Below are 25,497 nucleotides of genomic sequence, written 5' to 3'. Positions count from 1 at the left end.
ACCAGATCTCTACAATTTATGTTGCTGTGTACAGTAGAAATCTAGTTAATGCTTTCAAAGAGAGTAAAAGTCACGATTTTAGTAATAGTGATTTATGTGAAGAAACTGAAATATTTTGTAATGTTTTATGCATGAAGATAATTTATTGTATGTCCCCGTTATGATGTTTGAGTGTGATATGTCAAACTCAGTATTTATTTCTGAAGGTAACTATTGCTTTAAGCATTTTATTGACAATTTTAGTAACTGCTGCCTATGCAGAGTTTCTGCAAATTGAAATGAATAAGAACTGGTCTAATAACTAGAAAGACTAAAAAAAAGGGTCAAATTTGATATTTAAGACACGCAAAACCATAACTTTGTGCATACTCAATTATTTTTGAATTTTTAACTTCTCAAGGTAAGACATAATTGGAAGTTTTGGCTTAACCTATAATCAATTATACACTTATTAGTACAGTATGGGGACTTCCATTTATACTCTTGCACAGGGTTGCCAATAGGGTCAGCCCTTTCCAACACATTTGTGTTAAAGATACTTTAAAATTTCTTATTGTTTTTTGTCTGCATAGACTCACAGGATTAATTTTTACAGTTAAAGCAAAATCAAAACCAGTTTGCCTTTACTGACCACCATTTCATTTTATCACTTGAGGTTCAGTCATAGATGCAGAATCACTATGAATATTATGGAATAAGAAATTTTTTGTACAAAACCAATCTCACACTATTGTCAGAGGAGCTAGGAAGTAAAGATCTGAAAAGATTTAGAGAAAAGTCCTTAATTAATCCGAGTGTCGATGGATGGTTTAGAGCTTGCAGAGAGTTGCTTCTGGGTCCTAAAGTAGTGTAGAAGGCTATGAAGGTTTTTTCTTTTTTTTCCTTTAATGTCAATAATCTTTTTAAAATAATTTTTATTTATTTGTTTATAACAGGGTCGTCATTGCTGCATGGACTTTTCTCTAGTTGAGGCAAGCAGGAGCTACTCTAGCTGCAGTGTGCAGATTACTCACTGCATCAGCCTCTCGTTGTGGAACACAGGCTTTTGTCCTTGTGGCACATGGTCTCAGTAGTTGCGGCCCTCTGGCTCTAGAGCACAGTTTCAATAGTTCTGGCGCATGTTGCTCTGCAGCATGTGGGATCTTTCTGGCCCAGGGATTGAATCCATCTTCTGCATTGGCAGGCAGATTCTTTATCGCTGAGCCACTGGGGAAGCCTTGAAGGTTTTTGACTCTTCATGACCATTGCCTCTCTCAGTTCTTAGGAAGCAAATTTGTTGCTTGGGGTATTTGGTAAGGGCACATGTCGGAAAGGAGAAATGTACATGGAGCATTAAAGAAAGGACACATTGAAATCTGCCAAGTGAGTTATCACCCCTGTTATTCCTTAGAGCACAATGGCTACTTATTCACAACTGCCTCCTACATCACACACACATTTTCTTATGATTGACCTTGACCCAAATTGCTCAGGAAGAAAATTCTGGGCAATGTAGTTTCAGCTTAGATAAGATGTGCATGCTAAGTCGCCCGTGGACTGTAGCCCACCAGGCTCCTGTGTCCATGGGATTTTCCAGGCAAGATACTGGAGTGGGTTGCCATGCCCTCCTCATGAGGATCTTCCTGACCCAGAGATCAATCCTGCATCTTCTGTGTCTCCTGCATTGCAGGCAGATTCTTTACCACTAAGCCACTGGGGAAGCCCTGACACAACACAAAACTACCATCTGTGAACCTATAAGATGAGTTTAAAAATTAGAGCAAGGATTATTGAGCTGAAAAAAGCTTATGTGGCTTTCCTAAACATATCACACAAAGGGTATTTTTTAGGGCTTTTACCCCTCTGAATTTTAGATCAGTGTGCTCAGCATCTTGCCTGCTGATGTGCTTATATCTTAGTGAACTCTGTTTTTCCTTTGCATTTAGGACCACATTTGGATAGAGAAGGATGCTTGTCCAGCAGAAGTGTCTGGGCTCTTACATAAATTAAACAGCAAGGGATGATGAGGAATTGGAGCAGCCAACTTAAATTGAGTATAACCATTTTCTGAGGATATGATGTGACCACCACTGGCATCATTAACCACATCAGGCATTTTCTCAGCTAAGATAAGAACATAGAGGAGAAATGGCTTTCCCATCAGCCAGAACGGTTCCTTGTTTTTTAATTTATAAGTCAATGCTGTTTCCTCCTCATCAAGTTTCTTTGCGTTTGCTGAAAATGTCAGGAAGATGCCATAGAGAGCTTAATATTTTATATGCTAGAAATGTTAGCTTTTTTCTATCCTTGGTCCTGTTATCTGCCTAGCAACTTCCCTACTGCATGCAGTGCTTATGTGGCTATTGTTATCTACTGAAATATAGTTGGGATATTTCCTGTTACGTTCTGTGACAAGGTAGTGTTATGGGAATCTATTTCTACAAACACTGTTTTGTTTGGTTATCTTACTGTGCAAGCTCAAGAACTCCCTTATCAGAGCTCATAGGATTTGCAGACTAGAATGGCTCTAAATGACAAGCAAATCACAATGACTAGAGATAGCATTTGCATGGTGAAGCACTGTAGGGTCCCAGGCACACCGAAGAATACACAAAGTTGGGCATCTGGGATTCTTGGAAATACTTCATCACCAAGTGGTTATATTTTATAGACAAAGAACTCAGACAGTTAGAAAATATAGATATTGTCCTAAGAGTATATCCTTGGGTTGGGACGATCCCCTGGAGAAGGGAAAGGCTATCCACTCCAGTATTTTGGCCTGGAGAATTCCATTGACTGTATAGTCCACGGGATCACAAAGAGTCTGACACAGTTGAGCACCTTTCACTCTACTTAAGAGTATATGCAAAATTTAGTTTTCTTAAGTTCCAAAGGAAGTAGAATTTCTAAGTTGATCTTTACTGTGTCTTTTTAAAAAAATTTATAAGTAGCATTTATTTCACATGCTTCATTTTTAAATCACTTTTCTTGTAAAAATTATTTTTATGTCTCACAATGACTGTATAAGGTTAGTACTAACATTTCATTTTACAAAAGGAGGAGGATAAATGAGTTGTCCAGGATCATCTCAAGTGTAAGTGGAAAAGACAGGACTTTCATCGATGCTTTGCTGACACAAACCTAGTCTGACACCCAGAGCAACACAAATGAACAGTGTGCTGTTCAATAGAAGTGTTTTTTTTTTCCAAAACAACTCGGTCTTTCATGTTGTAAGTTTAACTTACATATGAGACTTTTACTTTGTGGTAGCTCCTGAATTATTTTTTTGTTTCCCTTCTCATCCAAACACTGAAAGCATAATCTACATTCCCTGTCCCTATTCATCTTCATTCATCTCTAAATTCTCAGCATCCTCATCAGTTTCTTTAGCCACCAGATACGTTGATCTCAAAAGATCAATAAGCACTCTTAATTGTTAAAGTGTACATTTGGGGTAATTTTCTAGAATTGTTATATTTTATTGAATTGACTCTCTTATTACAAAATGCCACTCTTAATTTCTAGTTATACTTGCCTTGTCTTTACTCTATCGTATATTAATAAAATAGCTTTCTTTTCCCATTCTTTTCTTTAAAATTTTCTGTGTACCTAATATTTAGATCTCATCTCTTATAAACAGTATGTATCTGACATTTAAAAATTCAGCCTGAAATTTTTGTCTTTAAATTGGAGTCTTGAGTCCATTAATATTTAGAATACTTTGGCTTGTATCTACCATTTTGTTGATTTTTATTTTTTAAAATGTTATTTCTATTATTTATTCTTTTATTCCTCTGTTATTTTTTCTTTTGGATTACTTATGAATTTCTCAGTCTATTTATTCTAGTAATTTTAAAATTCACTTTAAGTCATACTTATGCATTTTGATTTTTAGAATACTTACCTACTTATTTACTTTTACTAATAATAGCTTTCTGAAATGTCATGCTCCCTTGTAGGATAATTGCCTCTGCCTAAAATCTCTCTTTAGTATTTCTTGGAAGGCAAGATAACCTTTTGTCTGATAACCTCTTATTTTGTCTCTATTTTTATAGGATATTTTTTTGAGCATAGAATTCTATGTTCACATGCTTTTTTTTTCTTTTTCGCATTTTAAAGATGTGATTTCACTACCTTCTAATTGACCATTTATACTGGGAAGTCAGCTGTCTTTTTTACTCTTGCTCCTTTAAAATATCTTGTTTTCCCTTTGCAGTTTTTAAGATTATTTTTCAGTCTTTTATTTTTTTTAAAGCACTTAATTATCCTCTACCTATGCATGTTTTCTTTATACTTTCCTTTCTCGAGTGTTGTAGAGCTTTTGACAGTAAGGATTGGAGCCTTTTATAGTCTTGGAAAATTCTCACCAGTTATGTCTGCAAATATTCCTTCTGCCCTATTCTCTTTCCTCTACTTTTAAAGCTCCAATTATATATATACACTTGCCTTTTGACTGTGTTCCACTTGTATTTTTTATAATATTCTATTTTTTTTGTTGTTGTTTCAAATTATATTCTTTCTGTTGATCTCTGTGTCCTGTCTTCTCTTATGTTCTTAATTCCCAGTAATGAATTCTAACTTAAGACATTTTATTTTTAGTTCTGGAATATATATTTGAGTCATTATAGATCCCAATTCTTTACCGAAATTCTCTGTGTTTTTATTCATTTTGTTCAGCTCTTACTCTGTTTTCTTTAACATATTATATATTGTTATTTTAAAATACCTATATATTAAACCTGATATTTTGATTATTTATAGATATGCTTCCACTGTACTATTTTTTTGTTTTACTCTTTTAATCACATTTCTCATTGCTTCATGCTTCTATTAGTTTTTCTATTATGTTCTAAGCATAGTTTAAAAAATATCATGTAAAAGCAGTACTCCCCCCCTTTATTTTAGTCAGGCATAAAGAAAGAGGGGGTGATAACTCCAATCAAATGAGGTATTGAGTTCAGTCAGAGCTAGGTTGCAGAAAGATGAGGTATTGAGTTCAGTCAGAGCTAGGTTGCAGAAAGACTCAGTCTGTCTCTGGTTTGACCTTGTTCGTTGTGCATGACCCTCCTCGGGCCATTAAGAACATGTTAGGTCTCTATCTCCTCTGCGCTGAAAGGCTACAGAAGATTTTATTCTGTCCTATGAAGGCAGAACCCCAATTCAAGTAGTCCTTATTGTTTCCATCACTCTCCAATCATTAAAACTATGCTTTTGTAATTTCCCAGATTTTATCTAAATGTTGCAACAAGAACATTGAGCTTCTATGACCCAGCAGTCTTATCCAAAAATAGTAATCTTCTCCTCTCTTAAAATTTCACTTTAGCATCAAATCATCCACTAAGGTGTCTAGATTTTTTTATATTGATTTTTTTATATTGAATGAGGTTAGTTATTTTTTTTTAACATGCATTATAATTTTTACACTCACCATTGTTTTGTTTGAGTTGCCAAGTTGTATCTGACTCTTTTGCAACCCCATGGACTGTAGCCTGCCAGGCTCCTTTGTCCCTGGGATTTCACTGACAAGAATACTGGAGTGGGTTGCCATTTCCTTCTCCAAGGGATCTTCCTGGCCCAGGGATCAAACCTGGGTCTCCATAATGAATTATAATTTTGATTATGCATGTTTCTATTTCCCTAAAACACTCTCAGGTTTCAAGACCTTTTTGTGGAATGTGCATTCTTAAGTGGCTTAGCATTTATGACTAAAATGGGGGAAATAAATACTCCTCAGTGTATCCAATATGAAAATCGTAAGTTCATCAGTTTTATGTGTAACTTTGGTTATCTTTCTCTTTATTTTTAAGATGTTCTTTCTGCTTTAAGCTTTGTCATGTATTGTACTCGTTCACTGAACCATTACACAACTAATATTGAGGATCTTCTATGAAGCAAAAATAGGATTGCTGCTTCTGCTGCTGCTAAGTCACTTCAGTCGTGTCTGACTCTGTGCGACCCCGTGGACTGCAGCCTACCAGGCTTCTCCGTCCATGGGATTCTCAAGGCAAGAACACTGGAGTGGGTTGCCATTTCCTTCTCCGATGCATGAAAATGGAAAGTGAAAGTGAAGTCGCTCAGTCGTGTCTGACTCTTAGCGACCCCATGGACTGCAGCCTACCAGGCTCCTCCATCCATGGGATTTTCCAGGCAACAGTACTGGAGTGGGGTGCCATTTCCTTCTCCCAAAAATAGGATTAAGTGTGGGCAAACTAAGTGATTAGGTTCCTGTACTGTACTGAGAAGCAGACATATTGAATCCCTAGTAAGGTTGTACTGTATTCATAGCATTAAGAATAACAAAGATCATTGCTTTGGAGGTAAAAGTATCCAATCAAATCCAAGAATAAATTGCCAACAGAACCCAGTGATTCCAGGAATTCAAATCACACCTACCATATGCAGAACTAGAATGTGATATGAACAGCTGGAAATTCTTCTGGATTCTAACAAAAGATTTATAAATTCACTTAATTAACTGTTAAATTAGGAAACACAGATGTAACTACTAAGAGCAAGACTGTTTGAGGGAGGCAGGAATTCCGTGTCCTGGATGGTTGTGGCTGCAGTGAGGCCAGATAGAAAAAAGGAAGGTTAAACATACACGGACGTGCACATACACGTAGCTCTTCCTGGGGCTGAAATTGTCAACTTCTTATTCTCCCTTATTACACTCATTGAGACATCTTGTTTCATTTACACAATTATACAAGTACAATTCCAGATACTAAAATTCTGGTTCTGTGCCAGCTTACTTTGTCATGCCACTGCAAATTCCTTGCTCAAAGGTAGAAACTCTAGCACAGTTACCCTTCTTTATAAGCATAAGAGTCTTTGCCTATGGGGCATAATTTGAGAAGCACCCCCAGAGTCCTATAGCTTGGGTCATAGTTTCCTCTAATTTGTTTCTATAAACACATGTTCTTTTCGGTTAAGTCGTGGTCTTTAGGAGGACTGGGATAAGATCATGATGCTGGCTCATATTTTCCCAGGGTTTCCTGTGTGTCAGATGCTGTACTAAGTGCTTTGCATATGTTAACTCATTAAACCCTTAGCACAACGCTGAGAGGTAGATTCTACTTGTATTTTATAGAAAAGAAACAAAAGAGGTAGTAAAACTTGTCCAAAGCCACACAGTTGGTCAGTGGAGGCAGGATTTTGAAGCCAGCGAGTCTGCTGCTATAGGCTTAACTCTTACCCACTGCTTCATGCCAGCTTTTGAGTAAGTTGAGGTCACTGAGCAGAGGAAGGGGGAACCAAGCCAGCCAGTGCTTCCCCTTAAGTTGAGTGGCCTCATGTATGAGATAAGTCAATGGTAAGACACAGGGAGTAGTGGAGTGGTTCTGGTCAGAAAGACCAGAACATTGACAAACACCTTAGGGTGAGTCTGGCAAGCAATGGCAATTAAGTAGAGATGGCAATTAGTCTTGCAAGCTATTCCCTGGTAGCTATGAAAAAGAGAAGTCTGGAAGGAGTGATAGCTAAACTTACTGTGCATAATAATCAGCTGCAGTGCTTGTAAAATGCAGATTCCTGAGAAGTGCTCCCAGAGGTTCTGACTCACCTCACTACCTGGAGGAGGTCTAGCCTTTTCTATTTTTAACAAGTGCAGCTGCAAATAGGGATAGCTTTCTGGCAACACAGCAGCAGAGTGTTGTATTAGTAGAAGATAATCATGCATTTTTTTATTTTCATAGTTTTTACAACTTTAACCTATTACACATATTTAAATGGTTAAACAGAAAATCTACCAAAGTGGTAAAGTTTATCTACTTTGTCATAATCAGTCTTTCTGCCTTAGTTTACATTTATTCTAAAGCCTTTTCTTTAAAATATAGTGATAAAACCCTACACAGCCTAATCACACACAGTATCCCAAATATTGTTTCTGCAGATTTATTTCAGTGCAACAGTACAAGAAAAGTAGCATAACTTTTGAAAGTAGTATTTCAAAATTAATATACATATGTTTAAAAATTTCTCTTTTCTTAAAAAGTAGTATATATAAAATATTTAAGATGAAAGAGGCCTTTTTGAGACGTGTTAGGCCTATTCTATATTATGCTCATGGGCATGCATTCAGAATTGTGAATCAGGAGGTCTGGAGATGAAACGAAGATAAGATATTTCTAGCCATGCATTCTTTTGGGGATTGCAGTGAGGATTTGGCATGGTGATCAGAGATTCTCACATGTGGTTTGCAACAAGTAGATAAAATGGTACCTGACAGAGAATGGAGACCCCAGTCAGGGATGATGGAAAGGATGCTGTGGACTTGAAGTAAGTGTGTGTAGCAGGAAGGTCCTACCAGAGTGTACAGAGGCCTCATTTGAGGAAAAGCTAATCTCTTTGAGTTTGGATGCCTGATGAGAAAATGCATACTAAAGATTAAAAATTTGCAGTGTTCCTTGAGTAGTCATTTTGAGATTATGTTTGGGAAGCATCAATGTAAGATCATGCATTTCTATTCTGTGTACTGAGTAGGTAACTGTTAGAGAAAGGAAATTAGAATGCTTTCTCTTAAAAATAAACTGAACTCATTTTATCATTAGGTCTTATAAGTTTCTTCCACATGATCAAGTAAAATGTAATAAAAGTTCAAAATTAGCACTAAAGCGCCACTATAATAAACAGAGGTTTTTTTTTTGTTTTTTTTTTTTAACTAGCTTTGGAAGCAAAACTCCTTTGTTATGGTAAGTCATAATGGATGAGCATTTTTGAATAAAACTTGGCTTTTCAAGTTGAAAGCATACTCGGGCAATTTATGAGAATAATTTGCCTTTAAAACAAGTTATATTGTTTGCATTTGAGAAGCTGGTATTCTTGAATGGTGAAGATGAGAGCGGACTCCCTTGAGACTAGAGATCAGAGGCAGAACAAGGAGTGCAGAGGTGGGGAGAGTAAGACGGGTGTGAAATCCTTATAGTCTGTTTCCATTCCCGTGGTTGCCATGGCAGTGTGTGACAGTCTTTGGCTTATAAGTGGGATGTGTGCCAGGCATTTGGGGGTACTGCTGCTGCTAAGTCACTTCAGTCGTGTCCGACTCTGTGCGACCCCATAGACGGCAGCCCACCAGGCTCCTCCATCCCTGGGATTCTTCAGGCAAGAACACTGGAGTGGGTTGCCATTTCCTTCTCCAATGCATGAAAGTGGAAAGTGAAAGTGAAGTTGCTCAGCCGTGTCCAACTCTTAGGGACCCCATGGACTGCAGCCTACCAGGCTCCTCCATCCATGGGATTTTCCAGGCAAGAATACTGGAGTGGGGTGCCATTGCCTTCTCTGATTTGGGAGTGAGAAGTCAGTTGTTTGACTGAACGTATTTTCTTTTAGAAAGAATGCTGTAAAAGTTAGGTAGTATCCTGGACAAACCAGAGAAACTATTTAACCAGTACGTGACCAAATAAATCAATGTTGAAAATGGCCACATCCTTTACATTTTGGGGGAACAGAGATCCTTTGGAAAGAGGTAACATGCTTTGAAACATAGCTCTTCTACTTTTTGGCTGTGTGAGCCCCAAAAGTAACTTAAAACTCTAAAGCTTAATTTTCCCACAGGCAAAATAAGACTAATACTAATAGTAGCTCAGTAGGTTCTTGTGAAGAGTAAATAAAATACTAAGATAAATGAGCTTAACCAGTGATGACAACTATAAAGAGCCCAATAATGATATTTATTATTATTATTTGAATGAATTCCTGCTAACTTGTGAGTGACTTATAAGCTCTTTATTCCTCCCAATGATATCAGCATTTAAAAGAGAGACAATTTTTGGTACTACAACCTTGTTAGAATGTATAAAAATTCAGGCAGTTTTTGTGAAAATAGTTTGAGCACAGAAGCATCATAAAAAAATGACTAGCAGTGTTGCAGAATCAGCAGCTCAAAGTTGTGCCTTCTTTCTTATTTTATACAAGGAAAGATTTTGTTAACTGGTTTCTGGGTCTACTGTAATAATAAACAAGACAAGGTTAGGTTAATGTGAATGGATTATCCTTATTCTATCAGCTACTTGAGAACCTAAATGTGACCTAGTATGAGGTGAGCAACTCATTTTAAGTTCCGTTTCTCTGGTGTGTTGATGAATTGTTCTGGATTTCCTCATATAAATAGTATGAGAACATGTGTCTAATAACAAAATAAATAATCTCAATCCTTTTAGATTTGAGTTTTTCTCAGAACCTGTTTATAATTCCATAAAATATTCACAGTTTATATCCAATACCTCTGAGGGATAAACAAGGTTCTGGGAAAAAGTTATATTTGTTCCAAAACTAAATTGCTTTCATTCATTAATTCATTCTCTCATTCATCCATGTGTTCATTCATTCATTTGTACAGTACCTATCATGACATGGAGAAGGAAATGGCAACCCACTCCAGTACTCTTGCCTGGAAAATTCCATGGACCAAGGAGCCTGGTAGGCTACAGTCCATGGGGTCGCATATATGTACTGGGAATGCAAGTCTGAATAACAGCCTACTGCCTACCCACAGTATCAGTATTTTAGCACAGGTAGATGCTCTCAGTGCTGTGCCATGTTCTCCACTTGCTAAAGGCAAGTAGAAAGAAAATGGCTGACTCAGATTAATGACTGTGGGTTTTAACTTTTAGCTTCAGAAGCTGGTGATACTCGAACTGAGCTCGTACATCTGCTTCCTGCTCCTAGGCTGTGGGAAACCAGCCATTCTCCAACAGTAGATGGGGATTCAGTGGACTGACCTTCTCATTTCTCTTATCCCTTGTCTGGGACATCATTGAGGAGCTTTTAACACTATCTCACAGGTTTGAGCAGTAGTAGCCCCAAGGGTAGCAGACTAGATAATGCACTTTATTGACTACTCCCTGATTTTTCTCACTGCTGCGTGTATCTATAAGTGTTTCCTGGAATCACTTCCCAAAGAAAATGCTTAAGTTCTGATTCTTGTCTAAGGGCCTGTGTCTGTGGGGATTCAAAACTTGACAGTATATATCAGGCTTAATGCTAATAACAGTATCATTTTTTTTTAATTTTTGCAAAAGCACAATTAAATGAATATTTCTTCATTCTGAAAATTAAAAACCACAAGAAACTAAGTCTCAGAGTGACCAAGAAAATAACTCAAGGACAGTCCAATTGATTTGTGACATATCTGAGATTCTATTCTAGGTGTATTTTGCTACATAACATTTACTATTTTTTTGGTATTGTTATCAACATGATAAGTAGCAGTGATAACAGTAGAAAATCTAGAGAATAATAACTCTAAGTTAAAAACATAGCAATTAATTTAAATTGGCCATTTTCCATCTGCTTTCAAAGATAATTTAGTCTTGTCTATGTTTTATCTTCAGAAAGTTTTTCTTCTTAATTGGCAATAATTCAAAATTTAATTGGCCTTCTTTCCCAAATAACTTGTTTGCAAGGATCTACCCTCCCGTGAACAGGTAGATAGTGACATTTTTGGCATCATAGGACTTTTCTAATAAAAAAGACCCTTTTTTGTCTTCCTATGGTACTTGAAATTCTTATTAGTAACATTACTTTTTAAGGAGTTTTCTGGACGTTGCTTCTTTTTAACTGAGTTATTCGGAGCATACAGAGTGTATCTCCTTGCCAAGGGAACCTCTTTACTTTTCATTTCTTTCTCCAATGTCTACTGTGATGATTCCCAAACTGTTTTATGGAGAGAAAAGAAAATAGATGACAAGAGCTTTCCTTTAATAATGTACTTTGAATTACAATGTAAAGAAGTTTAATCGTTGTCTTAAACTTTTGTGCCATGACAAAGAATTCCAGGAAGTCACAAATGTGATCACATTATGCACTGCTGCTAACAAATAGGCATCATTTGTCAACTTTCCTGGAAGCTGTACAATGTCTATTGGATTAAGCTGGAGTAAATTATTTATGTATTATTATCCCACAAATTCAAATGTATTTATGGTATTATTTTGACCTTTATTGATAATTTCCTGCTGCAATGAATTAGTCTTTGATAAAGGTTTTTGTTCTTTATCCATGTCATGAGTCATTATTGAAGTTTCATCAATACTCAGAAAATGCTTTTGATTAAATAAACATGGGAAATACGAATCTATGAGTGTCCAAGTTTGTAGCATAACATCGAGACATGTCTTCTTCCCCATCTCACTCTCAACCCCATCATCTGTTTGATAGTACTATCTTGAATATGCTGTTTTCTGAGTACAGTGTACCTTTTCAGGACATTTTCTCTCTTGGACTTCTCCCCTTCTCTTCCCCATTTAATAAAACCCAATCCCTCCACGTTCCAATCCAGATAGTAATTGCTTCCAAGGCCTCCTTCCCTGCCCAGGAGTTACTGTTCTGTCCTTATTCTCATTGTATTGATTTTTTTACATACCTCTCTTATAGTCTATAACATCATTAAGGTATTATTTATTAAAATACCTTTCTCTCTTACTAGGCTAGGTATTTCTAAGTTCAGGCCATTGTTTATATTTTGGCTAGTGTTTAGCATACAATCTGGAAACTGAAGATATCCAATAAATACTTAGGAAATGATTAACTACACTCATTGTGTGACCTTTATTTTCCTCCCTCCTGCTTCTGTTCCTTTCTTCTCTCACTGTGAGACTTATCTGTGTATTTTTATATATCATTTATTATGTTGACTACCTACTCTATAAATGACACTGTATAAGTGCTATAGAGGAAACAAAAGTGAAAAAGAAAAATGTGGTTTTGAGTTCAGTGAATTTACAGTCTAGTATTAACTATTACTAGACATTGCAACTTGGGCCTGAAAGTAATATATATTATATAAAGCATAATATTATCTATATATATACATATACATTGTATATCTCTCTCTATATTTTTGGAGATATATGTGTGTGTGTATATATATTTATTTATATGTGTATGTATGTATTGGATTCCCAGGTGGTATAGCAGTAAAGAATCCATCTGCGAGTGCAGGGGACACAAGATATGCGGGTTTGATTCCTGGGTCAGGAAGATCCTGTGGAGAAGGACACGGCAACTCCAGTATTCTTGCCTGAAGAATCCCATGGACAGAGGAATCTGTCCATGGGGTCACATAGAGCTCGACACGACTGAAGAGACTTAGCACTCATGCATACACAGCCTACTTACACTGATTTATAAAAGGTTGTGTCACATAATTACTTTAGGTTCTTGTCATTCTAGACCTGATAGTAATTAGATATGACAGTGTTGTGATTATTTGAGTTAAGAGCGTGGAAACTTGGTTTTTTTATTATGAAAAACTTTAAATGAGAATATAGAATAATTACATTTGATCAATCAAGTATTCAAGAATTTTATTTTTTAAAAGCTGTTCATATAAAAATTAAAGTTTGATAGCTTATTTATCCAAATAACTTGAACATTTAGATGAGGACTTTCAGCCTATGTTATTTCATTTATCTCAGGAAAAGAACTTCTCCAAGATGAGTTCTGTATAAGGCTTTGGAAGGGTTCTGCAAATAAAAAGTGGGAGTGCTTTGATCAAACAGGTTTACACGTGTCAGATAAGCTTCAGCACACCTCCCCTTGGAAATTCATGTGCTTATTAGCGTATTAAAGAACCCTGAGTTAGTTTATTTCACTTATTTATTCACAGATTTCTTTGACTTCTGAAACTTTTTCTATGTCACATCTAGCAACTTTGCTTGTAATTACTATTTTGAAGTACATGATGACATTGGTTAGTGCACTGGTTGGTAGATTCTGATAAAATGTGATGTAATGGTCTATTCCATTGTGAATATTTTGACAGATGGAGAAAGAAGCAAGAGAAAGTACCTACTTTAGGCTGAACACCTTTTGACCCCGTTTTTAAAAAAACAAAACAGGTAGAAGGTGATAATGGAGCACTTCCAAGGTTAAGTATAGGATCAACTAGAATCAGAAAAGATGTAGGGCAGAGCTCAGAATCAGTGATGATCAATCAGAGCCGAGAAGAATTGGAAAATGTCATTTAAACAAACTTTGGAGGAAAAACCTTCTTTCCCAGATTATGGTCCCTGATTCCAAGGACAAAGCCAGCTTGGAGGTTGAGCTGTCAAAGTCTACAGCAGGAATTAGAGCTCCGGGAGGGATATATACCTTCTGGACAATGAGGTCCATACTTTTTCAAATCAAAACCACTCAGGTCTGTCAAATAACAAAGATTTTTTCTCTCTTCTCTACTGATAGTTTGAGCTTCTTTTTCTCTCCCCTAGTTATTTCAAATGTCAGAGAGAATTAGGCTACAGATAAAGTTCAACAATATTGCCATCATTGAATTTATGATGTACCCCAGCTGAAAGTTTCTCAAATTCAAGACTTTGGGCTTTTATAAAAAAAAAATTATTAACATATTATTCTTTTAATGGAGTCAATATTCTACAGCATATTTTTTTCTTTCAACAGTATAACTTTGTAAAGTGTCGACCATTAAATAGAAATTATGCCTCTTTTTTCAGTTGGGACTTTGTTTTCTGTATCTCCATGATTCCACATACTAGGCACTCCTAAAATAATTATAGGACTGAAGTCAGTAAATTATATAATGCAAAAAGTGATCACACATTTCAGAAATACAAGTGAAGGATATAAGTTTATCTATAATGTTTTAATAGAGTCACTTAAGTTTGTTTTGATCTTATTTGATTCAAAAATGGGTTTAATTACGAATCTGTTTGTTTCCTCTTGGCATATGTGTTTGAGGCTGCAAAGACTGACAATGTAAAGATACTCTTTGCAACCATCCTTACTTATGATGTAAGGATTTATTAAATAATAGTGACTCTTATGTGGTTGCTTCCCATACTCAAGGCAATCCATACTGCTTCCTGTGGAGAAACCACGGGGTGAAAAACAAAAATGCTTTTTGATGGTGATGATGAAACCAAAAGATAGACTGCTTCTTTAGAGGATAGATCTCTAATGTTCTTTTATTGACATGGTGTTGCAAGAGTTGAAAATTATGATCTTCTGTCTCAGCTAGCCTGGAGTTCTTCCCCAAATCAATTCCTTATTCAAACACAAAATGTACTTCTTATGACCCCTCCTCTCTCCTCAGCTTCTTGCTCAGGGCAAGGCCAGTGAGCTTTTGAAGTATTCTCACTTAGCTGATTTTTAATCTTCCTTTTAAAGATATCTCTTGTGTCTGGAAATCTGATTCAGTTTAAACTGCTGAGTTATAGTATGCTGAAACCTAAAATTTATAAATGCATAGTAAAGATGTAGTATGTCAATTGAAATAATAGAATAGCCTTATAAAGAGTTGATGTGCATACTTGAAACCTATTTTTCATGTATTAAATACTGATTTTAAATTATTTCAAAATCAAGCATGCTTAAAAATAGAAGTTAAAGGTCACGTTATGAAATATCTATAAATTGTTGTCTATAAGATTCACTGATTGGAGAAAAAAATTCAATGATTCAAAAAAAAATCAGCTAAAATTGTGAACACAGAATATTATTTTTATATTATGTTACAGTTCCCTTTTATATTATTTTGCACTTGAGCTGATAATTTTTATTTTTGATGTGAGATATTTTAAGTTTTGCAAAAATTCCTTAAAAGATATTTGAAACAAATAATTCTTTAAACATCAAGATCCTGAAAATGTAGAAAAACTTTGAAATAGGTGCTTCCTATAAGATATCTATAAAATATTCATTTCTTAATGCAACTTTATAAAAGCATTATCTCTGATAAACATTAAAAATATCCAAAAAAATTCTGCCACTTAGTGAATTCCATTCAGAATTGTCTTAATTACAAAGTCTGAAGCTACAACAACTATTGAAATTTATCACAAATTGGTGATTTATGATTGGAAGTGGCCTGTCTTATGCTTCCAAAATATGGAGTTTTTAAACTACAAAAGAACATTCCAGTAGCTGAGAGCCATTGTTACTGTTTACAGTGAACATTGGGTCCACCCTTTGGGCTTGTCACGAGGCAGAGATTCAAGTAGAATAATGCTCTAAGACCATTTGTTCTTAATGAAAGCAATTTGTTATGAGCTGAGGGGAAAGTGTCCTTTGTCCTTCTGCCAAAACAGCCTTGCTCTGTGTTTGTTGAGTTTGTTCAGATTAATGGGGATACTACAAGATGCTTTAAGACAAAAAGCATTAGCAGAATGATGCAAAGCATTTTTCTAAAACAATGCCAAATATCAGTGAACATATCATGTTTTCAGACATCTACTATGAAAACTGCTTAAAATTCATTATTCTTAATTGTGTTTTCCTACATGGTGTCCATATGGCCCCATTATTCATTTGATAAAACGTATTTTGAGGGATGTTATTTTTTAGGATGATGATAAGAATTGTATGGATAGAAATAGCATTCGTAAGACCACACAATTTATAATGTATGGTCAGTCCCCTTTGATAAGATGATGACCGTATCACTCCATTTTGTACTTAATAAGCTCTTCACATTAAGATCATTTAGGGGAAAAATGTCCTTGAAGAGTAGCAGGTCAAAAAAAAAAAAGTAAAATATGAAGAAAGGTAATGAACCATCTCGGAGAGAAAAACCATGATCAGGCCATATGAGATATTGTTATAGTGAATTTTCAAGTGTTCTAATTAGTACGAAGACTGAGATATATGCGTTTGAAAAGAACTACCACCTGGATGCCTTTTTCAGTTAGTATTTTGTATCTTTCAGGGACTTCAGCTTGACAACTCAATCCAGAAAGATTGAGTTTTATTTCTCTCTCTTCTTTTTTATGGGCTGGGCCTATTAGATGTTTATTTCAAACACTTTGTCTTCATTTCCCGTAAATTCTGCAACTTTGACCATATATTCCTTCACAAGGAGTCTGTGAAGAGGGCAGAGAATAATACATATTATCTAATTTGGAACTTGAAGAAGAAAAAAAAAACCTCACAGTTGAATTTTTATATACCCTGTAATGTATGACAGTGACTCTACAAAAAATAACAAATATTGTTCAATTGAGGAGACTTCTGGACCATGTGTGCTCCCCAGAGGAATCTTGCTCAGCAGTGACAATTACATTGCTGCCTTTATCATCTGATTCAGGAAATTTAAATTTTTTCTCTCTGGGAATTTTAAAGATATCAGTGATTTATTATTTGTGGGAAGTTTTGGCAGTTCTCATCTTATGATATTTATATAATGTTATTCAGAGAAGTTTTTATTTGTAATCGTTTTATTTTTACAGTTCTTTTTACATGAGACTATCACCTTTTATAATACAGACTTATTGCTGGTAACTAAGTTGAGATATAAGAGAATTGTCATATAATATTAACTGAAATGTCTCATCCGTACATTAAGTACCTACTGTGTTCTCTTTGCACTCTAAAACATTTTCAGTAATTATTAATTTATCACTGTAAGTGGATGTAATATTGGTTAAAAGTATTGGTTGGCTGGAACAGAGATAGATGGCTTGTATGCTGCTGTCACAGGGTTTCCGGCTTGTTGCCACAATATGTATTTCAGCCCTCATCTAGAAGCAGCAGCATAGATGGTAAGGAGGGAATTCATCATTTTCAGTGTGTGGCTTTTAATTATAGACCTCTTTGTTGAGGTGATTCACTCGGGTATCAATTAAGATCACCTATGATGCTGCACTGGCTTCTGAGTATAAATATGCTAAGAAAAGCATTGAAATGACCATTTGAAAATTGTCATAACAAAAATGACATGTTGTCACCCCAAAACTGTTATCAATTAGAAATTGGCTGTTAGCAATAGTGGATGAAGTTTGTGGTCATATAAATGATTAAATCACACGAAACAACTTGCTTAGCACTTTTTTCATCTGCAGTAGAGATGGCAATGTTTTGCTGCAGGAATTTTTTTTTTAAGAATAATTGAAAATTGAAATGTTATTTTATGAGCCTTAGCACAGTCTTCATAGTACCAACAATAATAAAACATATGCCAGCTAATAAGATAATTCTACGGATAATTGGACGATGTGCTTCCTTGGCTGCAATGTTTATACTAAGAGGTACAATAATGTTGCTAAGTTTCCATCAACATCCATAAAATACAAATTAATTAATGGATTCAAGCTGCATCCAAGTATTAGCACACATTTGCATTAGAATTATAAAGTAGATTTGTACAAGTGAGAGACATTTGAGGTGATATATTATTGGGGAGAGTTTCTTGTGCTAAGAACATATAGTCTTAAAACCTTAAATAGAGGCGATCAGTTCAGTTCAGTTCAGTCGCTCAGTCGTGTCCAACTCTTTGTGACCCCATGAATCGCAGCACCCCAGGCCTCCCAGTCCATCACCAACTCCCGGAGTTCACCCAGACTCACATCCATCGAGTCAGTGATGCCATCCAGCCATCTCATCTTCTGTCGTCCCCTTCTCCTCCTGCCCCCAATCCCTCCCAGCATCAGAGTCTTTTCCAGTGAGTCAACTCTTCGCATGAGGTGGCCAAAGTACTGGAGTTTCAGCTTTAGCATCATTCCTTCCAAAGAAATCCCAGGGCTGATCTCATAAGCAAGTATAAAAGTCTGACTAAAGAAACTGCAGCTAAACCACCTTGAGAGACTTCCAGAAAAAACATTTTGGTCCAGTATGCCTGATATTACAGACATTGAAAAATAAAATAGTTCAACAATATTCTATTTCTTAGTTCTAGAATTGTTTTCTGAATTCCACATATTGATTAGCTGAATTAATTGATTGCCATGGTGCCATTATGATGCATTTTTAAAGATAAAATATAGAGACAAGTAATCCAATAAAATTAAATCTTAATTTATATCTTTCTTCCTTCTGCCTTTCATTCTCCTACTTTCTGTCTTACTTTCATTTTTTTTCTCCACTTCATTATGCAAATAATGTTTTTAACAATATTATTTTGGCTGCACTGGGTCTTCACTGCTGCATGGGCTTTCTGTAGTTGTGGCAGGTGGGGGCTGTTCTTTGTTGTGGTACGTGGGCTCTGGAGCACAGGCTTCAGTAGCTGGGGCTTATGGGCTTAGTTGCCCCAAGGCATGTGGGATCAGACTAGGGACTGAGCCCAGGATCCGTGCATTGGCAGGCCGATTCTTAAACACCAGAGTCCCTATGCAAAAATCCTAATTGATTGTAACATTACTTTACTATAGGCCCTCAAAATCTAAATTAAACCTGATACTTTGAGAGTATAAGTATGTTTCTATTCATTTTTGTATCACACTTAAAAATACCACACATATTTCAAGTGTATCTGGGCAAATTCTGAGGTACAGAGTTTTAAATAGGGGTGTGGCTGAACGTGGGACTGGGCAAACTCTAATTTCTGTAATTTGGAGAACCGTTGATTTGCTCTGTTGCCTGTGACTGACTATTGGTTTCTGCATAATTCTAAAATGGTGACCAATGTCTAGCTGGCCATGGATACGTGGCCCTGGCTCCACTTCATGGTGATTGGTTTTGGGTGGGTAGTCAAAATCAGAGCCCACTCTCATTGATTTATTTTTTTGTCTCCTCTGAATACTTGTGTGCACAGGAAAGGTTTTTCTTAATCTACTGCTTGGAACAGCACAACAGAGATAAGGTTTTCAGATAATGCTTATATTATTAGCTGTCTGTTGTTTTGGCTACAGGTAGAACAGGAATTGGGAAAACACCAGCATCAAATTTTCATGAATTTTTAGGTAGCTTTGAACTTCTTTTTATACTCAAAGGCTGATGCAGAAAGAATGATAATCCAACAACCTGAAAGAAAAAAAAATCAAACCATAGAAATATGGTTATATCTTGATCTTTAAAAAATGTCTGTACCTTCTGGATTTGATTCAGGTTTGATATTATTCTCCCAAGATGTCTGCTATGTTGAATTTGCCTGAAACACAGTTATATTTTATGTTTATATTTTTACTGGATTTCTAAGTGACCAACAGGTCATATATTTTATGGTAAATTTTTCTTATACTTAGAAAAGGACATGAGAGCATATTATTCAAACTCTATTTGAGTCTATTTTGTAATAACCAGGTTTATTCTCTTTTTTAAAGTCATCCTTATTCCCAATTGGAATTTTGCTGGAAATAGAATCTAATCATTTATACTTCCCTTAAGAGTTGAAAAGCTGAAGTAATATGGGAAGATTTTAGATACAATTCTATTATTTCTATAATAAGCATAATTCCACTGGCTTGTGTTACAAGACTGTTATTGAAGAGCTATTTAATCATTGGATTTTGAATTGCAGAAAATTTCATAACAATTGGGATATTAACAGATAAATGAAATCTTGAATTTGTAGGGTGCTTTCTTGTAGAAATCTTAAATTCAAAATAACATTGTTAATTATAAAGTAACTTGCAACTTGTATGCTGTTATATAAGGATTGATAATTTGTTTTCATAAAGAATTTTATATAGATAGTGTTTATTCTAGCATGGACTTTTGTTGGAAACAATTATCTTGGTCATCTGAAAAAACTACCTATTGTGAGTAAAGAATAGAATAATTTAAAACTTAATTTTTTAAAATAACTTATATACTGTTCTTTCAATGTGCTTTACATACATATGCAAATAATATTTTTATTAAATATATGGTAACTATTTGAATCAAAAATAAAGTAAACTTTCTTCATAAAAGTTAGGATATTTTTTCCAGCTTTATTGACATATGATTGACAAAATTGTAATATATTTAAAGTGTAAAAAGCAATGATCTGATAAATTTGTACATTGTGAAAGGATTCCCAGAATTGAATTAATTAACACATGGCTATATTGTTAAATAAAAAGAAATAAGTTTAAAAGATTTTGGTCTAAGTTTTATGATTCCACCATTATAATGCTATGAATCAAGATTATACTATACTAATACTATATTATTAATAACAAAATTATGCTGTATTATGTCAATAGCACAAATGCTTAGATATTAGAATTTAGGAAACTAAACTATGAGCATTTTCCATTTCTAGCATGAAAATCTAAACAAACTGATGATTAATCAAGGAAGATTCTAAAACATTTCATACATGGACAATGTTAAGTTTAATTTACAAATTTTATAATTTTCCAGTTTATACAATTTGCTAATCTGAAAGAAGCTATAATTTTACTCTCTAATTCTTAAATTTTTCACTCTAAGACCTCCTGTAAAATACTTAGCTTTTTACTTTATCAAAATTAAGTGACCTGGATGTGAGAGGGTAACTGTCAATGTTTTAATGAGCATGATATACCACTGTTTTCAGAGCCTGCCCCTTTATTAACTTCAAAAGTATAGTTTGGGAGAGTGGGAGGATAGAGAAAAATGAAAGACTAGAGAAGTCTGATAGTACAAATTGAATGGAGAGACAGAAGATGTTTTGAAGGTATATTCTATCATACTTTTCAGCTCCCTAACACATAAAGAACCTAGTAATTATAATGACAAGAATTTAATTAGAACTTACTATGTGGTGTGTATGTGTATAAATATATATATATATATGAATGTACATCTATATCTTTTTATATAAGTGTATACATATATATCAACATGTATTATATTGATATTTATAGTTTAGTGTTTAATGTTAGTCACTCAGTCATGTCCGACTCTTTCTGACCCTATGGACTATGGTCCGCCAGGGCCCTCTGTCAATGGGATTCTCCAGGCAAGAATACTGGAATGGGTTGCCATTCCCTTCTCCAGAGGATCTTCCCGACCCAGGAATCGAACCCAGTTCTTCTGCATTGCAGGCAGATTCTTTATTGTTTGAGCTATAGGGAAGACCTGATATATATATATATATATATATAAATATATATATATATATATATATATATATATAAATAAAAGGTAGATTTTATTGCCACCTCTTTTACAAGTACAGAAAGACAATAGGATTGTTAAGTTACTTGCCCCAAACCACCAACTGGTAAAAGAGGTGAGCTTTAAACCTAGAAAGTATAGTTTCAGGGTCTGTGGTCTTCCATATGAAGTACTATGTGATATTGCCTTTCCATGTACTTTTTCCCAATACTATATGCCTATGAGTGTGGACAGCTGGGGAATTTGCTTCAACTATTTCATTTCCTTCTTACTTTGTGTCTAAGCAGAGGCCCCAGAAGAGTAATAGGCTGAATGTGAATATTACATTCTTATGTATCCACACTGAGAGGAATCTAGCACATTCTGTACTGGTAGTCACACCTCAGCCCAAAGTGTCAAGTTGCTTCAGAGAGCTCACATAAGCCCCAGAGCTGTGTAAGTGGTTGTTTCTTCACTAGCAGCTTCCCTCACAATGCAAGTGCTACAGGAAGTCCTACCAAGAGCTTGCTGAAGATTCTTGGACCGATGAGCCCTTCTGATCTCAGGTTCCCCATGTGCAGAACAAAAGGAATCCATTTGGGATCATGACAGTTAAAAACCCTTTGATATCTGATGTGATTGAGAGATTGAGTCTGGGCTTGGAAATCCAGAAGACTTAACCAACCAGTTCTTAGTTATGTTAACGTCATTAAGAATGTACACTTCAGAGCTAAATTGCTTGGATCCAAACTCCAGCCCCACCACTAGTCACTGATGACCCTGGGGAAATTTAATTCACTCTGTATACTCATTTTTGAGGACAAGATGGTTGGATGGCATCATCGACTCAGTGGACTTGAGTTTGAGCAAGTTCCAGGAGATGGTGAAGGACAGGAAAGCCAGGTTTGCTGCAGTCCATAGGGTCATAAAGGGTCAGACACAATTGAGTGACTGAACAACAAATACTCATTTTCCTCATCTGCTAAACACGTGAAATATTAGTACTACCTTATAGACTTGTTGTGGAGAAGGCAATGGCAACCCACTCCAATACTCTTGCCTGGAAAATCCCATGGACGGAGGAGCCTGGCAGGTTGCAGTCCATGGGTCGCTGAGTCGGACACGACTGAGCGACTTCACTTTCACTTTTCACTTTCATGCATTGGAGAAGGAAATAGCAACCCACTCCAGTGTTCTTGCTTGGAGAATCCCAGGGATGGGGGAGCCTGGTGGGCTGCCATCTATGGGGTTGCACAGAATTGGACATGACTGAAGTGCCTTAGCAACAGCAGTAGCAGCATAGACTTGTTAAGACTTCCCTGGTGGCTCAGACGGTAAAGCATCTGCCTACAATATGAGAGACCTGGGTTCAAACCCGGGGTCGGGAAGATCTCCTGGAGAAGGAAATGGTAACCCACTCCAGTATTCTTGCCTGGAAAATCCCATGGATGGAGGAGCCTGGTAGGCTACAGTCCATGGGGTCGCAAAGAGTCGGACACAACTGAGTGACTTCACTTTCTTTCTTTCTATAGACTTGTTAGGGCAATTATAGGAAATAATATATGCACAGAACTTCAGTGTTTGGCTTTTGGTAAACCCTGAATAAATATCTATCCTAATACTTAGTCTTTTGAGTGTCAGCTTCCTCACTTATGATATGTTGACAAAATAGCCCCTAACTCACAGAGGCATTGTGAGGCTAATGAGAGGTAATGAATGGAAGGTGCGTTATACAATGGCTGACATAAAGCCAGTGCTTAGTGACTACGGTTTCATTATCAGTTGTCATTCTCCTGGTATTCTACTCTGCCCTCCTGGACATGAATACCCTGGTGTCTGCACATACCTACCAGTGAGGCTGTTGCTATGTGATTGTGCTGCTTTGTTAAGGATGGGATCTAGAGAGATGGAGAGGGATAGATTAGGCCAGTTGGGCAGGGAAAACTGGAGCCACAGCGAAAACCACACTTTCTGGAGCAGGTCTGTGAATGCTGCTTGCATTGCTGCCACGGGCACGTGTGCTGGGCAAAAGGAAGAGTTGTATTTGAAAGACCAGAGGCTGGTGCATGCAGCATCAGTGTGGGGTGATCATGTTGCTGGCCTGGCCAACACTAATGGTCTCCAGGTCATTTTGCTTTTTGTTTCTCGAAGAATGTTTGGAAATCTCTTCTGGCAGGACCATGGCTGCTGGCTCTGTTATATGCACATCATCAAAATTGAACGTGAGTGCCAGTGTGAGACGTGAAATGTGAGCAGGCAGAGAACAAAGAACCAAACATACTAAATATTTCCAGCACAGTCAAATGGAGAGAGCTGGCTAAACTTTTCTTTCCACTGAAATTTTTTACCATATGTAAGCACCTGCAGATAAGTATGCATTTCATTAAAGAATCATATTTTCAGGCAACAATATTAACATATTAACTCATTTAATTCTTACAATAAAAATCCAGAATTATGATCCTAATTTTTTGATAAGGTTGGGGAAATTCAGGGAGTTGAGAAACAAACCTAAATTCTAAAAGTGAATAAAAGAACTAGGATTTGAAGCCTGGTATATCGTATACTATAGGGGGTTCCTAGGTGGCTCGGTGGTAAAGAATTTGCCTGCCAATGAAGGAGACTCAGGAGACACGGTTTCAGTCCCTGGGTGGAGAGGATTCCCTGGAGTAGGAAATGGCCACCCACTCCTATATTCTTGCCTGGGGAATCCCACAGATAGAGAAGCCTGGTGGGCTACAGTCCATGGGGTCACAACGAGTCAGACATGACTTAGTAGCTGAACACACATATCCTATCCTATCCTATAGTGCGTGTGTGTGTGTGTGCATGTGCGTGTATGAGAGACGTGTATAGGTAGAGATAAAAATCTCACCACAACTCAGGAATGTAAGAATTAAATTACTCTTTTGAGCCTACATTCTACCTGGTGACAGGCATACAACCTTAGTCAACTTTGTAACTTTGTACTTTTTCTTGACGCTGAATCTAAGTTTTAGGGGGATAGCTTGGAGTTAGCCTGTGAGGGACATGTCATTCTTAATAATGAATATTCATGAGCAGATCTTTATAGATACCCCTTATTCCTATAGAGACCAACTTATTTGGTCTACAGAGACCTACAGCAGACACTTTCCAAAGTAAAAGGGGGTACTGGAAATAACTACACCAGTGCAACAAATATAATGCAGATCAGATATATGGTCACTATGCATTTTTTTTCTGCTGTGTCTCTTCCGATTTGGCAACTCTCTCTATATTTCTGTGCCAGGACTGGGGCCACAGTGAAGGATGTGTAGAGGGAGCATAGTCAGTCTCTGGAGGCACTGCAAAAGAGAATGTAGCTGCAGTAGCGTGCAGTGAGGGCAGATACACACTGCATCCATTAAATGTGTGTGCCATTTGCCCCTGCTCCACCACTGTGCCCTGCAGTCATCAGCTCTGCGGCCACACCTGGCACGGGAATTTCTGTGGAGCTGTCCATGACTGTCTGCTTAGACCCACAGGCAAGCCTTGTTTCTCCAGGCTCTTGCCATCTTCCTAAGCTGTTTGAGAGGAGGACAGTGCAGGTCTTCTCCATTCTTAGAGGGGCACAAACCTACCCTCCATTTATCGAAGCAGTGGTAAGGACAGGTGAACAGCTGCAACAATAGACCCAAACCCCACTGATTTTGATCTTTGGTAACCATCTGCTTTGAGTGTTTGGTAAGTATCTGTTCATTCACACTAAGATTCTGGGTTCAAACTCTTTCCATCTTGTGGCTTCATTCTAAGATCTCTTCCAGA

At 36.5% G+C, this 25,497-nt stretch overlaps 1 protein-coding gene across 32 annotated transcripts in view; it reads left to right on the top strand.

The window, feature by feature from the left end:
- LOC147365801 (uncharacterized) overlaps positions 1–25,497 on the top strand; it is an 856,584-nt gene that overhangs the window by 275,414 nt on the left and 555,673 nt on the right. For 4 of the 32 annotated variants that reach the window (XR_015132793.1, XR_015132795.1, XR_015132794.1 and 1 more), the window contains one exon: positions 5,787–8,591. The exons of 21 other annotated variants lie outside the window; for them this stretch is intronic. The gene's annotated coding sequence lies outside the window, so the exon portion shown is untranslated. Of the gene's footprint in view, positions 1–935; positions 1,363–1,925; positions 2,034–5,786; positions 8,592–10,589; positions 12,052–12,882; positions 14,441–18,223; positions 20,728–25,497 lie in introns of those variants that run through there. 7 more of the 32 variants (XR_015132774.1, XR_015132775.1, XR_015132776.1 and 4 more) reach the window with 7 other exon arrangements.

The sequence above is a fragment of the Bos grunniens genome, chromosome 9, assembly GCF_055505025.1.
Source record: "Bos grunniens cultivar Pamir isolate PY7600 chromosome 9, Bosgru_T2T1.0, whole genome shotgun sequence".
Taxonomy (NCBI): domain Eukaryota; kingdom Metazoa; phylum Chordata; class Mammalia; order Artiodactyla; family Bovidae; genus Bos; species Bos grunniens.
The sequence above is the reverse complement of the archived record's forward strand: the minus strand, read 5'-3'. Positions and strand labels throughout refer to the sequence as shown.